A 16010-nucleotide genomic window follows, 5' to 3' on the forward strand; every position below is an offset into this window, starting at 1 on the left:
CAAGCTTCATGCATGGTGCACTTGTATTCAGTACAAGGGGTTCTTTTACAATCTAGCCAATGTTATCTTCTTATGACTTCCAATACATTTACTCTTCAGAAAGCCTGTGTTTAAAGCTAGTAGGATTTGAGGCAAGGATACAATTGTATCTAAGAGGTGCAGATGTCAGTTTGCTCTTGTAAGAAATGCCATAATATTATAAGCTTTAAATAAAGGTACAACAGAGGGAGTGATATCACTGTTACCAATGAGATGGGGAGATGTGACCACTGTCACCACTTTGACTCTCAGATGGAAAGATGATACCCACTCAGGCAATTGGGTTTGAATCCCACCCTTGCCAATTAAGAGTGAACTAATAGCAAGGAAGTGTACACAAGATTATTTCAATAATTAATTAGACAAATGCAACCTGACCTCAAGAGCATAAAGGAAATATGTACTGCTATCCCCAACTGAACTGCACACAGGCCCTTATAGAGCTGGCCAAGCACCCCTAAACATCTGTCTCACTACTCTTTCTGTGAAATAATGTCTTCCAATGTACATTACTTTATCCATGGTGATTGCATTTCACACACATACACATACACATGCACATGTGCAGTTCTCAGGAAAGGTGACATAATTCTCCAATTTCCTACAGATTCTTATCTGGCACAGTAGTACTGCCACCACTCTGAGTTTAGGGGTAGAGACTCTCATTTACCTGGCTGATCTAAATCAAACTAGATATAAACACACTGGATTAATATCTCTTTCTGGTAGTAGGCCTAAACAAGCTAATGGGAGACGTGCCACACAGCCTGTTAGCCTACACTGTAAATAATGCTTACCCTCAGCTCAGATAAATAATAATGCATAAATATAATTAAATAAATAAGTAAATAAATAAATAAATAATGGATGTCAGCCACAAGAGCTTTGCTTTAAATGAACTTCACTTAAACAATCATGAAAACAGCAAATACAGATTAAACTATATGTACGTTGTCACACAAAGAGAAATAGAGTAGAATGCAACAAAATAAACAAAATGCATACAGAAAAAATAACCTACTGATACCAATGTTTCCTGACAATATCTTACTATAGAAATACTGCCCCCAGCTGTCACAAGTTAGATGGATTAATAACTTGTAATTACAAATGGGTCCTGACAAATAAAACGGCATTAGATTCTTGTAGTTTTGCAGAATCCACAATATACAATGTTTTTCCCCAGCCTACAGATGATCATTGCATAACATCATCCCCATTTTGCTGGTTTGGAGAAAATAAATAGTTAAACATAGCAACAAAAGAAATTGCCAATACACATCCACATCTGCTTTCTCTAATTGAGTCCATTCTGGTACCTTAGTGATATGCAAATCATTAAGTCCATCAGATGTTATACAATTACATCTCAAAAGAAAGTTCTTTGTCTGTCATCTTTTTTGTTACATTCACAAGAGAAGACAACAAATCTGGGGATCCAAAACACTTTAAAAGACATTTCCTATTCTTTTATATTCAAGAAGACAGAAGTCACATTTTCCTAAGCTGCTACTTACTCTGATTTCATCTAATACTCTGATTGCAGATAAACAATAGAGAAGACAAAGAAACTGCATTACATTTTAACTAACTTATCTTTACTTGGAATTACCCTGGCATCACAAAAGGAAAGTATACCTTTTCTGATAAATAATAAATAACTATTACTTTTAGTTTCATACCATAGCAATTAATTGTTGATATTTACTAAGTTTGTCAGCCAGAACAAGCTATTGGTGTACATTTATTGTGAGCTAAATGTCAAAAAGAAAACAAACCGAGCAGCATAGACACTATACTATGCAGGACTACCAGTAGTACCTACCAGTACGTGACAATACCTCTAAAACTATCTGAAACTTTTTAGGAACATTTTCATGAAAGTATACTATGACATCAAACTGCAGATTGCAGTCATTTGATGGAATTAGTTATAAATATGTATCAATGTTATGTGATGATGTCTCTTTACATGTGACTTTGTGTTTTGGGAAGGGTAGTTCCAAAACAAAATCAGCTTTGTGGATAATTATTTTTCTACTTCCAAATGTAATACCAGCTCAATACAGATTTATTATAGGTGGGTGTTGCTTATGCTGTCCTGAAAAGAAGTCGTGTACCCACCCTAGTTGGAAATGAGGATAGTGTATCTTGATATGTTGTCAATGATAAATGTTTGAATGCCTGAGTGCAGTACTGTTGCATAAGAAACAATGTCTCAGTTTCCTTTTGACAGCTCTTAATAAAACTTTCAGGGAATTATAATTGGACATTCAGTTATATAATGTAAACAAGACTGCCATTCCATCCGTAAGGATTTAATTGCAGCTCAGCCCTGAAGTTGTCTCTCCCATATTGCGTTGATCGGTACAGGCAGTTTTAATGATGGCATATTTCCAATGTCAGTAAAGGTCATTTTTATAGAAAACTATACATGATGTTCACTTCTTATTCAGATTAAACTGAGGTCCCATCTAAGTTGGTGATAGCTCAGGTGAATGTAAAAGATTCCAGGAGTTTAATTCATTTTATTTCAGTAACCAAACAGAATATATAAACATCCAATATATGTTATCAAAATAAACGTTCTCTTCCTTAATCATATAATATATCGATTCTGTAGACAAGTCATCTATCAACATTTGTACTTTTGGAAATGTGTGCAAAAAATCACCTGCTCATGTCGTATTAGTACATGGTGTGTGTGTGTGTGTGTGTGTGTGTGTGTGTGTGTGTGTGTGTGTGTGTGTGTGTGTGTGTGTGTTGGTACATGTGAACATAATTTTGTACTGTGGGTGTCAGATCAGTGGAGGGTGGTTGGAAGATTCGGGTAGACTGGTGGAGGGATGTAGTATCCATTACTGTTCAGGTGTATGAAGCTGAGTATTGTGGAAGTCTGATGTATGCAGAAACACAGCCTTAGTGGTTATTGCAGCACTCTGGTGAGATATGACAGACAAGGTTTAGGGTACCCATAGGAGATGTGTGTGCAAACTGTACATGCCCCCACCTAAGGGAGCACTGTCTCCTGGGAGGTTTACAGGCACTGTTCAGACCATGCTGAGAGGAATGAGTGCTATGTGGCCTCTGCCATGGTTCAGCTCTGTACAGGCACCCCATCGGCTTGGAGGTCCACATTGTATGTTAATGCCCTTAACACTGGATGACAGGGTTGACATAGTAGCACTACATGGGCCTGATACGTGCATACTGAAGCTTGTGGGTAGATTTGACTGCAACATCCTGTCTTTGTGTGTCCTCCTGTGTATCTGGGGTGGGTTTTTAAAGGTACAAAGACTATGCCCACTGACTGGGATGTGGATACTATGTTGCCTGTGTTCAACACTGATACTGTAACCCCTGGATGTGCAGAAATTTGTCTGCTGTCACCTTCAAAGCCTGACATGTCTCTGTCATCAGGCAGTGGAATATCTATGATGGATGAGCTTAATAAAACTTCACCTGTGAAGATACCAAGAGAAATTATTGAGTAAGAGTCTTCATCAATATCTTAATGTTAGTGTAAGAAAGAATACTGTGTTATCCAGTGGTATGAAAGAATACTTGATAACGTACCTTGTGCTGGTGGACTCTGAATCTTTAGCCCTGATGTTCCTCTGAAATGATATGCTAGCACTTTTTCTCTGTACTAAACCAAGCATTTACTTTGATCATGTCAGGACATACCCACCTGAGGCATCTCCAATGGATATTCTGGCTGGATGGATTAGCTCTTCAACTAGGTCCAGGACTTCATTGTGATATTTAGAGTGTGCAGTGAGTACAGTTGATGGGCCACCTCCTGTTACCCCTTGTTTTTGTGGCCACAACAAACAAGCAAATACAATAAATAAATAACAGCAAGATTTATCATGCTTGAAAATCTGCCATCCATGGAGATGGAGAACCTGCAGCAGGAACTCATTGTTTGCATGGAAGAACTTGGATTTTTCTTTTTTTCTTTTTATAATATATATATATATAATTTATAATAAATTCCTTGAATCATGTGATTCATTACAAATGTTCATTGAGGCTGGCATGATTTATTGAATTCAATGGAGAAAAAATGGATTATTAAACTTGGTGGGCTCTTTAAGCCTGGTCTCAATGAACATTTGTAATGAATCACATGATTCAAGGAATTTATTATAAATAGGTTCTTTTTTGTATTCAATTCAAACACTGAAGAAGGTCTGTAAAGTAACTGCCGAAACCAGTCTGTTGAATAGAACCTAATACTTTTATTAAAGTATTATCCATTAATTCTATGTGCCTTGTTTGGTGGTGCATTTTTGCTTTGTGTACTTTCCCTTTAGGACCCTGCAGCTGCCGTACTCGCAGAGGCTGCTTCATTTTTGGTTTCTGTTTTTTCTCTGCGGTTTGCCTGTGGCACCTTCTGCTTTTACAGCAGTATTTGGATTATTTTTTGGTTCCTGGACCTGGTTTATCTGTGGAGTCTACTGGATTTTATGTTTCTACACCATTGGATTCATATTGGTTTAAATTTACAAAGGTACTTTTTTTCCCTCATGCTTCAACATTTGGCAACAGCGTTTTCGTCTTCTTTGGCCTTTAAGCCAGCATTTTATTAGCAATTTTCACTATTCAGGGGTTCTTTACAATACCTTGATAGTGTTAGTCTTGTATTTGACTTTGGATTAGCATGTGAGTCAACTTTTTTTACATCTAAGTGTTGCTGATGTTTTCGCCAGGTCAGTGTGAACGCAAATAACAGCTATTTACACTTCAGTTATATTGGGGCTTCGTTTTGTGACTGAGTTCAAAGGATATCATGTTGCTGATGCTTTTTCAAACAAATCGGACTTGGTCAAGCACTATGTTTTTCGCCATGTTATAGCGAGCGGAACTGGAAACAATTCACAGTTCAGCCATCTTGTGGTTTCGTTTTGGGACTGTTTTGAAGAAACTTATGCAGTTGACTGCTTTTTTCTATTAATGGATATAGTTTAGCATTTATGCCATCAGGACAATATCATTGGAATTATTTTTCATTATCTATGGACATCTTTGAACTTTTGTGTACTGTGTTGGACGGTTAATATCATTGCTTCACATCCATACTCATTACTAGTACTGTTTCATCAAAAAATCTTCTCCTTTTGGTTCACTACAGCTATTATATTTTGCATATATCAGGTTTTATGCTCATTTTTACATTCTTGCATAACCTGTATTTATTATAGGCTCTTGAAGGGATTTATGTTGGATGTTTATTATATACATTATATTAAGTACTAAGGATACCATTGTGTCACTTTATTGGCCTCTTTTAAGAGACCTATGATGCTGGGATTGTGAGCTTCATTATTTAAACAGTCATGCTTTATTATTTTCGCTCATTGGCACTATTTTGTTTACCATCTAGTTTTTGATACATAATTCTTGGGAGTATTTAGGCAGCACATTTGTGATGCTCTTGTTAACCATTTTATATTCATAAGCATTGTGCTATGCATCTTCTAAACAATAAGTGACATATTCACTAATTTCATTGGGTATTTTCATGGGCCTCAACCTTTAGGTATGCAATTATTGTTCACCTTCAGTGAATATTGTTGTTATATTGAAGATATTTGTTATATTTTTTGAAATTATTACCATCATAATATGCTATCAACAAATAATGTGGTATATTGTTGTCTGAACCAACTGTAATACATTTGATGGTGTTTAATTCAAGTATTATGCTATGCAATTTCACTTCATATGTGTTTTTGATATGTTGGGCTTCATTACCTCAACACAGCTATCCATTCCTGTGGCACTAATAATCCAGTGGTGACTATTCACCATTTTTGAATAATTCAAGTGGTCAGGTTTAGTCGTAGCCATAGGGTATATACTCCAGTTGCATACTTTTTCCTGTGTTTTCATTCTTCATATTTCCAGTTTAATGATACCAAGGTGGTTATTGTCTATTTGACCCATTCTCTGGTCCCTATATTATTATCCAAGAACATAATCCATTGGTAATGGTATTATACTTAATAATTGGGTTATTTATTTATTTTTATTTACATTTCCTTCATTTTTTCCATATTCATATTTCACGGTCAATTGTTTTGGATTTATTATTCTATGATTCTGCACTATTATTTTGAGCTCTAATTTGGGTAATTCAATTCATATTCATTATTTATATTGATATATAATATTTTATTGAGGTTCCGTCTGGGTATTTGATTCCATCTGTACCCCATGCACTTAATATTGTTTTTTGGTTGGCCATTTTCAGGCTCACTTCTGCCATTTTGGTTGCTGCATCAACCATATCCATTTTTTTTTTGAATTAAGTCATATTTTGACCAAGTGAAGTATTGTTTTTTTGGCTTATTGGCTCAACTAGGACCGGCAAATGATTCTTTTTATGAGCTCCAATTATTTTGGTGGTGCTCCTATATATATATATATATATACTGTAATTTTCTACAATCATCATAACCATATTGCTTATTGATCCTAGTCTGAACCGGCCACCATCACTTCTTAGATTGGTCAGTCATCCATTTCTGGTATTTTTCTTGTGTTCTTTGTCAATGTTATTCCCATGATTGACTGTGGAACTGAACAAGTTGCTCACAGGTCTTTCTGCCGATAGAGATGACCTTTCAGTTTTTGGACTAGGTCCAACTGGTGAACGGATAGATAATTTTGGTGTTGCAGTAACCAATGACAGTTATGAAAACATTTTTTCAAATTTCGACAAACACATGGGAGCTTTACAAAACAATGTTTGGCACTACAAGCTCTTTCGTGCCTATTTGCTTAAAGGAATTACCGCACAGGGTTTAAGGATACGCACACAAACGTTGGTTAATTCCCCTGATGAACTCGTACTTAAACAATGGAGTGAGGTTCAACAAGAAACATCTCTCAAATTTGTTGAAATATTGGCTAATTACCACAATAGAATCATAGAACAAGAAATCTCTTCTATTACTTTGCTTAATGAACAGGCTAAGGAATTTGAGGGTCAGACTATTTACACTGACAGTATCAAAAATTTGAGTAAGGAATTACTTACATTAGAATCTCAGTTAAAAGAAAGGAAAAAGAAAAAGTTTCATAGGGACCTTGATGATTACACCAAAGGTGACCCTTTTAATTTTGAAAACAAATCTAAACATGTCCGTTTCATTGCCCAGAATCGGTCCACTGCCAAGAGGAAACGGACAAAATCTATCCTTAAAAAAGGTACATCCTCACATACTGACACTTCAGCTGATGATTATTCCTCTTCTGGTCCAGATACTGACTCAGGGGGTGCCACAGGCTCACCAGCATTAAAAAGAAGGAACTCTACAATCACACAGGGTTTACACGAAGGAGGGGGGGGGGGCAGAAAACATAAAGGTTGTAGACAATATGGAAATTCTATTGCAGATGTTTGTGACAAAGTGAATAATGTTAATATCACTAACATTTCATCACATGTCCTCTCCTCCTCTGAAATTGATATCTTGAATAAAGGATCATCTTTCATCCCTGTTTTTTTTTGTTTCAGAAGAAAGTTTTTTCTCAGGACATTATTTCATTTTGCAGAACTCTTAATTTAAAACTATTTTTTCAGGATCAACACCCATCAAAGATCTCTGATGAATTCAAATACCACAGATCTTCTTTTATGCCGCTCATGAATCACCACTTTTCCATGTTTCAACAAGCTATGTTAAAAGAACTTCATTTTCATTCAAGATCCATTCCGCCCTTATCTAACAATGTGTCCAAAACATGTATGGATAACATTACTAATCTAGCCAACAACCATGAGTTGGTTATTATTAGTGCTGATAAAGGAGGTTCAATTGTTGTTCAGGATATTTCACAATATCATCATGAAGCATTTAGCCAATTATCTAATGCACATTATTATTCTGAATTATCTATGGATCCCACACCTATTTCTAAAAAACAGATTGATTCTTTCTTGATGTCAGCTGTTGAAGAGGGATTATTACAAAAAATACACAGTTCCAACTCACCATCACCAATCCCTGCCCACAATACATATACTTTTTACCTAAAATCCATAAGGATCTTCACAACCCCCCAGGCAGACCCATTGTCTCTGGCAAAAATTCATTAACAGAGCCATTATCTTTGTTTCTAGCCAAACATTTACAGCCCCTTTTACAATGTGTCCGAGCTAGGATCAGGGACACCACTGAATTTTTGCAAATCATTTCAGACACACAACTTGAGCCAGACTGGTTACTTTGCACTTTAGATGTTAAATCATTATACCCGAACATTCCTCATTGGGCTGGTTTGGAAGCTTTGTAATATTGGCTCAATAAGACAGAAATATATAGGCCAGGCTTCAATACTCGTTTGTTGTGCTTGACGGAACATGTACTGACTAAGAATGTTTTTTTCTATAAGGGAAAATGTTATTTGCAAACGAAGGGGACAGCCATGGGGGCTTCTTTCGCACCCATATACGCAGATCTGTTCATGGCGTATTTTGAAGAACAGGTCATTTATGGCAGGTCTCACAATATTTATATTGATGAGATGGACATCTGGCGCAGGTACTTAGATGATTGCTGGTTGGTATGGAGGTCCGATAGTGAATATCTCTCAGAATTTATCACTTATTTGAATGATAATAAATGGGGAATTGAATTTTCTGTCAGCTGTGATAAAAATAAAATAATTTTTTTAGATGTTTTGGTTTGCCGTACATCAGATCATACGCTGTCCACAGAAATTCACTGTAAATTCCCCGAAAATAATTCACTACTCCATGCCTCCAGCTTCCATCCCCCACACATTTGCAAAAACATTCCCAAATCTCAGCTCATGCATATCAAATGCATCTGTTCTGATCAAGACACATATAGACGCTTCAGGGATGATCTTATACACAGATCTCATGACCGCGGATACAAAATGGGTCACCTTGTACACACCAAACATATTGTTGATAGCATGAAACGTGAAGATTTATTACATTATAAGTCCAGCAATAAATCCAAATCCGAACCTCCCAGATTTATCACCACTTATGGACGTAACACCAATACATTGATCAATATGGTCCAACATAATTGGAATATATTAACATGTGAACCCAAACTTGAGGAAATCCTTGGTTATAGATGTTCATTTTCCTTTCATAAAGGCAAAAACATATCTGCTTTCTTTAATAATTTCAAACACAGTGATGCCAAAACCAGTCACACCATACAAACTACATTATCAGGAGAACCTTTATTGGGATGCTTTCCTTGCGGACATTGCACATATTGCACAAAGTTACTTAAAACTAAAAGTTTTACCAGCCAAAATACCCCAGAGGTATATAATATAAAATTCTTTGCTAATTGTTCCTCTGACTGGGTCATTTACTTGGCCAAGTGCAATTGTTCTGCATTTTATGTGGGTCAAACTTCAAGACCATTGAAACTACATATATCTGAGCATCTCAGTGATATCAGGAATAAGAGGGAAATTAATGCCTTATACAAACATTCTTTAAATCATCATAATGCATGTTTCAGTTTCATCATTGTTGATACAATTTTGAGATCCAGAAACAATAAATTAGGCTGGCATGATTTATTGAATTCAATGGAGAAAAAATGGATTATTAAACTTGGTGGGCTCTTTAAGCCTGGTCTTAATGAACATTTGTAATGAATCACATGATTCAAGGAATTTATTATAAATAGGTTCTTTTTTTGTATTCAGTTCAAACACTGAAGAAGGCTCTGTAAAGTAACTGTCGAAACCGGTCTGTTGAAAAGAACCTAATACTTTTATTAAAGTATTATCCATTAATTCTATGTGCCTTGTTTGCTGGTCCATTTTTGCTTTGTGTGCTTTCCCTTTAGGACCCTGCAGCTGCTGTACTCACAGAGGCTGCTTCATTTTCGATACTATGGAATGGCCTGAAGCCATGCTGACAGCTAGTATATTATGTAGGGTTAAGTGGTTAATTAGTTGATGGTGAATGCATTTCTCCATAACTTTTGCTAAGGGAGATAAGAGAGCTATAGGCCTATAATTGGAATAATCATTGGAGTTACCACCTTTGTGTGAGGGGATAATATGGGAGATTTTTCAGATATCAGGAATGGTTCCTTCTTTTATGGTTCTGTTTATAAGTATGGATACTGGATAAGCAGCAGCTTTAGCTGCTTTTTGCAGATATTCAGAGGGTACTTGATCAGCAGAGGGTGTACATGGCTTAGGTTTTTGGATAAGTTTTTGGATGTATGAGGTAGCAATGGGTTGTATTTGGAATGTAGGGAGAGTATTAGGTAAAGAGGCAGGGATATCAGAGTTGTTTGTAGAAAGTTGACAGGCTAGAGATTTTATGGTGTCAGTGAAGAAGGTATTGAAGCCATTGGCAGTTTGATGGGAGGAATTGTTATCAGACCCTAGAGGGTGTGGTGTACTAGAGTGCCCTGGGTGTAGGAGTCTATTTAAGCTAGACCAGAACTTTTGTGGATTGTTATGGTGTGATTGCTGTAGTTTAGAATAGTAATTTTTTATCAGTGAATATTGCTTTTTTTGTAATATTTCTTAACAGTCTGAATGTTTGATGGTCAGAGATGTTTTTGGATGCTCTCCACTTGGCCCAAGATTTGTTCCTTAGCAGTATCTGTTGTTTAGTATCTTTTGAGAGCCAGGGGGCTGGTTTGGACTTAGTTCTGATTGACCGTTTAGGTGCATGGTTATCAAGGATAGATAAGAATATAGAGTTAAAATATTTGACAGCTTCCTCAAGAGGGAGAGTCTTTAGTGGGTTCCAGTTACAAGCATTACGTTCATGTTGGAAAGTCACAGGGTTAAAGCATTTGTTGGCTCATGAGATCCTATAAGAGGGGTTGTTAGGGAAGTCATTCTTTTGTCTTATAATGTAAGTTAACATATAATCACTTAAGTCATCTGGTAGATTCCTACCTTGTAGATTTGCTGCTGTTTATTAATAAGTATCCAATCTAAGATGCTCTCTTTGTTGTTAGGTTTGTTAAATCTAGTGGTGGTGGTAATTGTTTGACTAAAGCCATGAAGATTAATGATAGATGAAGGGTTTTCTGTATTTACACATTTCCAGTCTGTATTAAAGTCTCCTAGTATAATGGTTTCTTGCGGAAAAGTAGTAGACACCCAGCTTAGAATGTCCTCTATTGTAGTACTATTATTGCCAGGAGGTAGGTAGATACAGATGATGTATAGGGCTTTGCTAGGGTTAAGTTGAAGTCAGGAGATAAGGACTTCGGCCTTACTATCTTGAGGTGGATTGTAAGGTATCAAGGTGATCTATAGCATGGATTTAAACAATAGTGCTACTCCCCCTCCCCTGCGTTTTATGCAGTCAAGTCTCAATATATTATAACCTGGGGGAATTATTTCATTATCTTTAGTTCTAGGTTTTAACCAGGTTTCAGTGAGACAGAGGATATCAAAGGAATGTATATCAAGGAGGGCGTGGAGCTGGGCAATTTTGTTATTAATACTGCGGATACTGAGATGACCTATAAGTAAGAAATTAGAGAGGCTGATTTGGGTTGTTAGGGTGGAGGAAGTGGTAGAATGAGTTAATAAAGTGGGGACATTTGTTGGGCCTGGGTTAGGGTGGATGTCACCATCTTTTAAGGTGGGAGTTTTAAGGCCAGAAACTGGGTAGTTAATGAAGCTGGTGAGATATGTCAACTTCCTTATAGTGGTGTTATTGAATTTGATATGTGTGAGTCGATGGTACTTGGCTAGCAGGTAACAAGGAGTGGATGTGGTATTTGTTAAAAAATGGGTAAGGATATAGTTCTGAGTAGATGTTTGTTTAGGAAAGTAGTTAAAGTTGTAGTAATCCAATTTTTCAATGGATGTGAGGAGATAAGCAGTGGTGAGGACAGGTATGAGAGTAGTTAAGAGTATGTGCTTGGTTAGTAAGAGTTTTGTTGTAGTAATGCATATTGTTAGTGTTGGATATGCTACTACTGTAACAACTGGGATTAGAGAAGACAAAAATGATGTAAGGTGTTTTTAGAGTCCTTTGAGAGGAAGGAGTGATAAAGGTAAATTAAATAAGAGTAAGTATTTACAGAAGAAGTACTGGATGCTAAGTGTTTGGAGAAAGGCAGATAAGAGAGTTTTGGTTAAATTATGTAGATTGGTGTAAGAATTGGATTGGAAGGTTGAGAGAGAGGGTGTGGCTCAGGGAGTATAAGTTTAGGGCCACTGGGGGTGGGTGAGAATTGGGGGTAGGGCAGGGGAGCGGAGTGAGCCTGCAGGGCGAACGGAGCGAGTCAGAGCTGAGAGAGGCTGAGAGGCAATCAGTTATACAGTGAGACTGTATTCTACAAGGCTTTGGGTAGGTAAGAGGCACTTTATGTATCTACTTAGCATAAGACATAAAAAGCGTGAGCTTTTGGTCTAGATATGTAGGGGAGAAGGTATTAATAAAGAGTTCATATATGCAAGAGACATATATGCAAGAGACATGTATGCAAGATATGCAAGAGACATATATGCATAATATTTCTGGAAAATAACCTAGATTTTATGTTATACAGTACCCTAATTGTCTGAGGAGTCAGTCCTGATATCCATGGTGAATGGACTTGTGAAATGCTGTTCTACAATCTGTCCAGGTGGACAATGCCTGAAATATGTACATACATATGATATTTGTGCAAATTGCATTACTAAACAAGTATATTTGTAAATCAATATAATTAATATCAGTCTTCATTTTTGCAGAATTTTATAAGCTTTCATTTGACAGATGCTGTCCAAGCAAAGTATATTTTTCAAGAGAGGATAATGAAGTCAAGAAAACAAAAGATCAGAAAAAGTTTGATCTTATTTTCAAAACTTAAAAGAACAGTAAATTAAAATATTTTAGAGCTGCTCAGGATGTATTAGACCCTTTGATTTTGTCTGTAGGACTCATTATGGAGTGTCCCATTAACAGCAAACAGCAACAGTTGTTGAGACTTCACAACACAGCTGTATATGTGTGAGCTCACACACACACGCACACACTCACGCTACACACACACACACACACACACACACACACACACACACACACACACACACACACACAATATCTCTGAAAAAAAAAAACAATGTTGACTCTGAAAAAAAAATGTTGAAAGTCCTTTCTAGTTTCGTTATTAATTCAGCACAATTAAATTGAGTCATAGATGGAGGAATGCATTTCTCGATATCAATGACATATACCTCTCAACCTCTTAGCACAGGAATTATGGATAAAGCCAAAAATAACAGACAAACAAATGCACAAAAACAGGGACAGGTTTTTTAATGGCTGATAACTTAGGAAGTTGATAGAATAACATATTTTACATTAGCATGCATTTTCTGAAACTTGAATGTCTGTCATTATTTACTGATTGCAACTTTCAATGATTTGTCAGAAAACCACAACATTTATGAGGAATAGACTAAAATATGAGGCAAAAATCTGGACATTTGGTGAAATTCTGGACAGCTTAGAAGTATGTTCTGCATCATTATGTGGATTTTCCTTCTCTTGATACAATATATTTCTCCAAGGCAAGCATCTATGTTGTTGCAGAGTCTGAAGTGTAGCAACAGAACAGTTTTTGTCTTATCTAACAGCTTGGGTGTATAAAGTACAAATTGTAGCAGCAGCACAAAGTTTAGCGACAATATCCATCTGTAAACTACAGGGAGCAAACTATGCTCTCCAGGCTAGCACAATGCTACCTCTAAGCAACTGTACACAGCTGCCAACTATCCCAGAGAAGAAACAAACCAATTTTATATATCATTCTGTATTCTTATTACTATTACTATGAAGTACATATTCATGAAATGAATGTTGGAAAATACATAACTGGCAATACGGCAGTCTAATTCCATAAGAAGCAATTGCTGCCGTTCCATCAACCATTATAACAATTCCCAACACTTTCCTCTATTCGTGAAGAAAGATTTGACTGTTTCTAAACCTCACAATCTCCAAACCTCCTAAAAATAAAGAAATTGATATAAGAAGCAGCCTGATTTTTATTTACAACAGTGTGGAAAACCCCTAAGTGGCACCTAGGATAAGGTCCCTTGTAATGAGAGATCTCCCAACCTGATTGGGTTCTGTAATATGATGTATGATGTCTGATGCCATGATGTAGAAAGCAAATGGGCTGTGAGAAGTTGATTTACAAACACTGCAATATCTACCTCCAACTCCCCTGCAATGTAGATGGGAAATGGTTCAAAGTTTTAGTTTTAAAAATAAAGAAAAAGCACCAATGTCACATTTGATGACATATTAAAGTGCTGTGGGGGCAATATGGGTAGGGAGTTATTTTTTTTAAAATGCCTGAGTCAGAGGTACTTTGCATTCTTTCGTACAGGCAGCAGTACACACTGAAAATGTAAACTTTACTAAAAAATTAAATGTAAACAATAGGTTCTGGACATTTTATTTTTATAAATGCACAGATGCGGATTACACTTAACCCTTTCATCCTTGTGTAAATGCTTTACATAGAGCACACAATATGCTTAAAATTTGTAGCATTCTATGAAGCTGTAGGCTTGGCATGGAGGTTTGCTGACCAAGGAATAAACAAGGTAGAGCTATAGATTTGGGTGAGTTATGCAGGCAATATCACACATATAATGGATAACCATGGAAAGGTTTTGTGTCCTATGTATACTGTAGCAACCCCCATTGACAATAAAAAAAAATTAAAAAAAAAATGGGGAAACATTTTAATTGGACTGCACTCGAAGTCCGCATGTACTGACCTCCCACATTATTCCACTTTTGATTACCATTTATGTTACAAGTGCTGATGGCCAACATTACCTAGGAAGTTGAGTTTGACATACAGGTTTAGCCGTAAATGTATTCAGAGTACATCTACAGACAGGAACAGCCTAGTTAGATGCTGATAGGCCCTACTGATGCCACAGATACATTAGTGGACAGCAAATAGCTGCCTAAGTTAGAGGAATAGGTGAGCTCCAGCTGCAGCACATTATGCATCTACATGAGATATAGATGCTGGGCCTACCTTTATGCTGCTGTATGGACACTGATTACAGTTTCTAGCAGGTCAACAGAAACAATCTGTACTCTAACAGGTGTCACGTCCACAAAATATTTATACATACACTAATAATGTGTCTCTAAAATATTACTTTTTCTTTTGTGTTTCCTCATGCAGGTATACACAACACTAGCATATGCCTGTGATAGTTCCCACAACATAAACTGCCAATTCAGTATAATTAGGCTAACAAGTACAAGAGGGGAAGAGACCCATACATAGCTTCCACCGTTAAAAAGGTTAGCAACCTGTGCATGGCATCAGACCACTGTCACAGTACACATCACAAGCCTCTATGTTTCCAGTATAGCAATGACTGTATTTCATCAGTGCATTAAATCATATTAGTACACGATTTGCATTATATTGCCCCACTGCACAAAACTTCTACCCTTCCATAGCAAAGTAGCCCACTAAAGAATGGAAATCCTCACCTTTGCCTGTACGACTGTACCTCTCTGACAAAATATAAACAAACATTTACCATTATCAGAGTCCTGGTGCAGTTTATAACCAAACATATTATGACAGGGTAGCAAGTTATGTCACATTTTAGAGTACCAACTTACTTTTAAAACATGAAGCCTTCAGTAAAGTAATGCATTCCTCACTTTCTATAGGCTTTGAATGTGGTTGGCCTGCAACCTGCTGTGGATCAATGAGACCCATGACAGCTGCATGAGTTTAAATCTGATCTCACATGGCACTTATGCTAATAAAGCAGTAATTAATGAAGGTTCCTGAATTTTTGTTTTAACTTGTTGCAATATGGGCCAAGCCATGGTAAGAGGCTTTCTTGACTACACACACACACACACACACACACTCACATGAGCCCTTACAAATCACACTGAATATGTGTGGGCAGGTTAATGATCCCAGTGGGAT

Source organism: Protopterus annectens, chromosome 2.part2, assembly GCF_019279795.1.
Source record: "Protopterus annectens isolate FY-2018-M chromosome 2.part2, PAN1.0, whole genome shotgun sequence".
In the NCBI taxonomy this organism is placed as follows: domain Eukaryota; kingdom Metazoa; phylum Chordata; order Ceratodontiformes; family Protopteridae; genus Protopterus; species Protopterus annectens.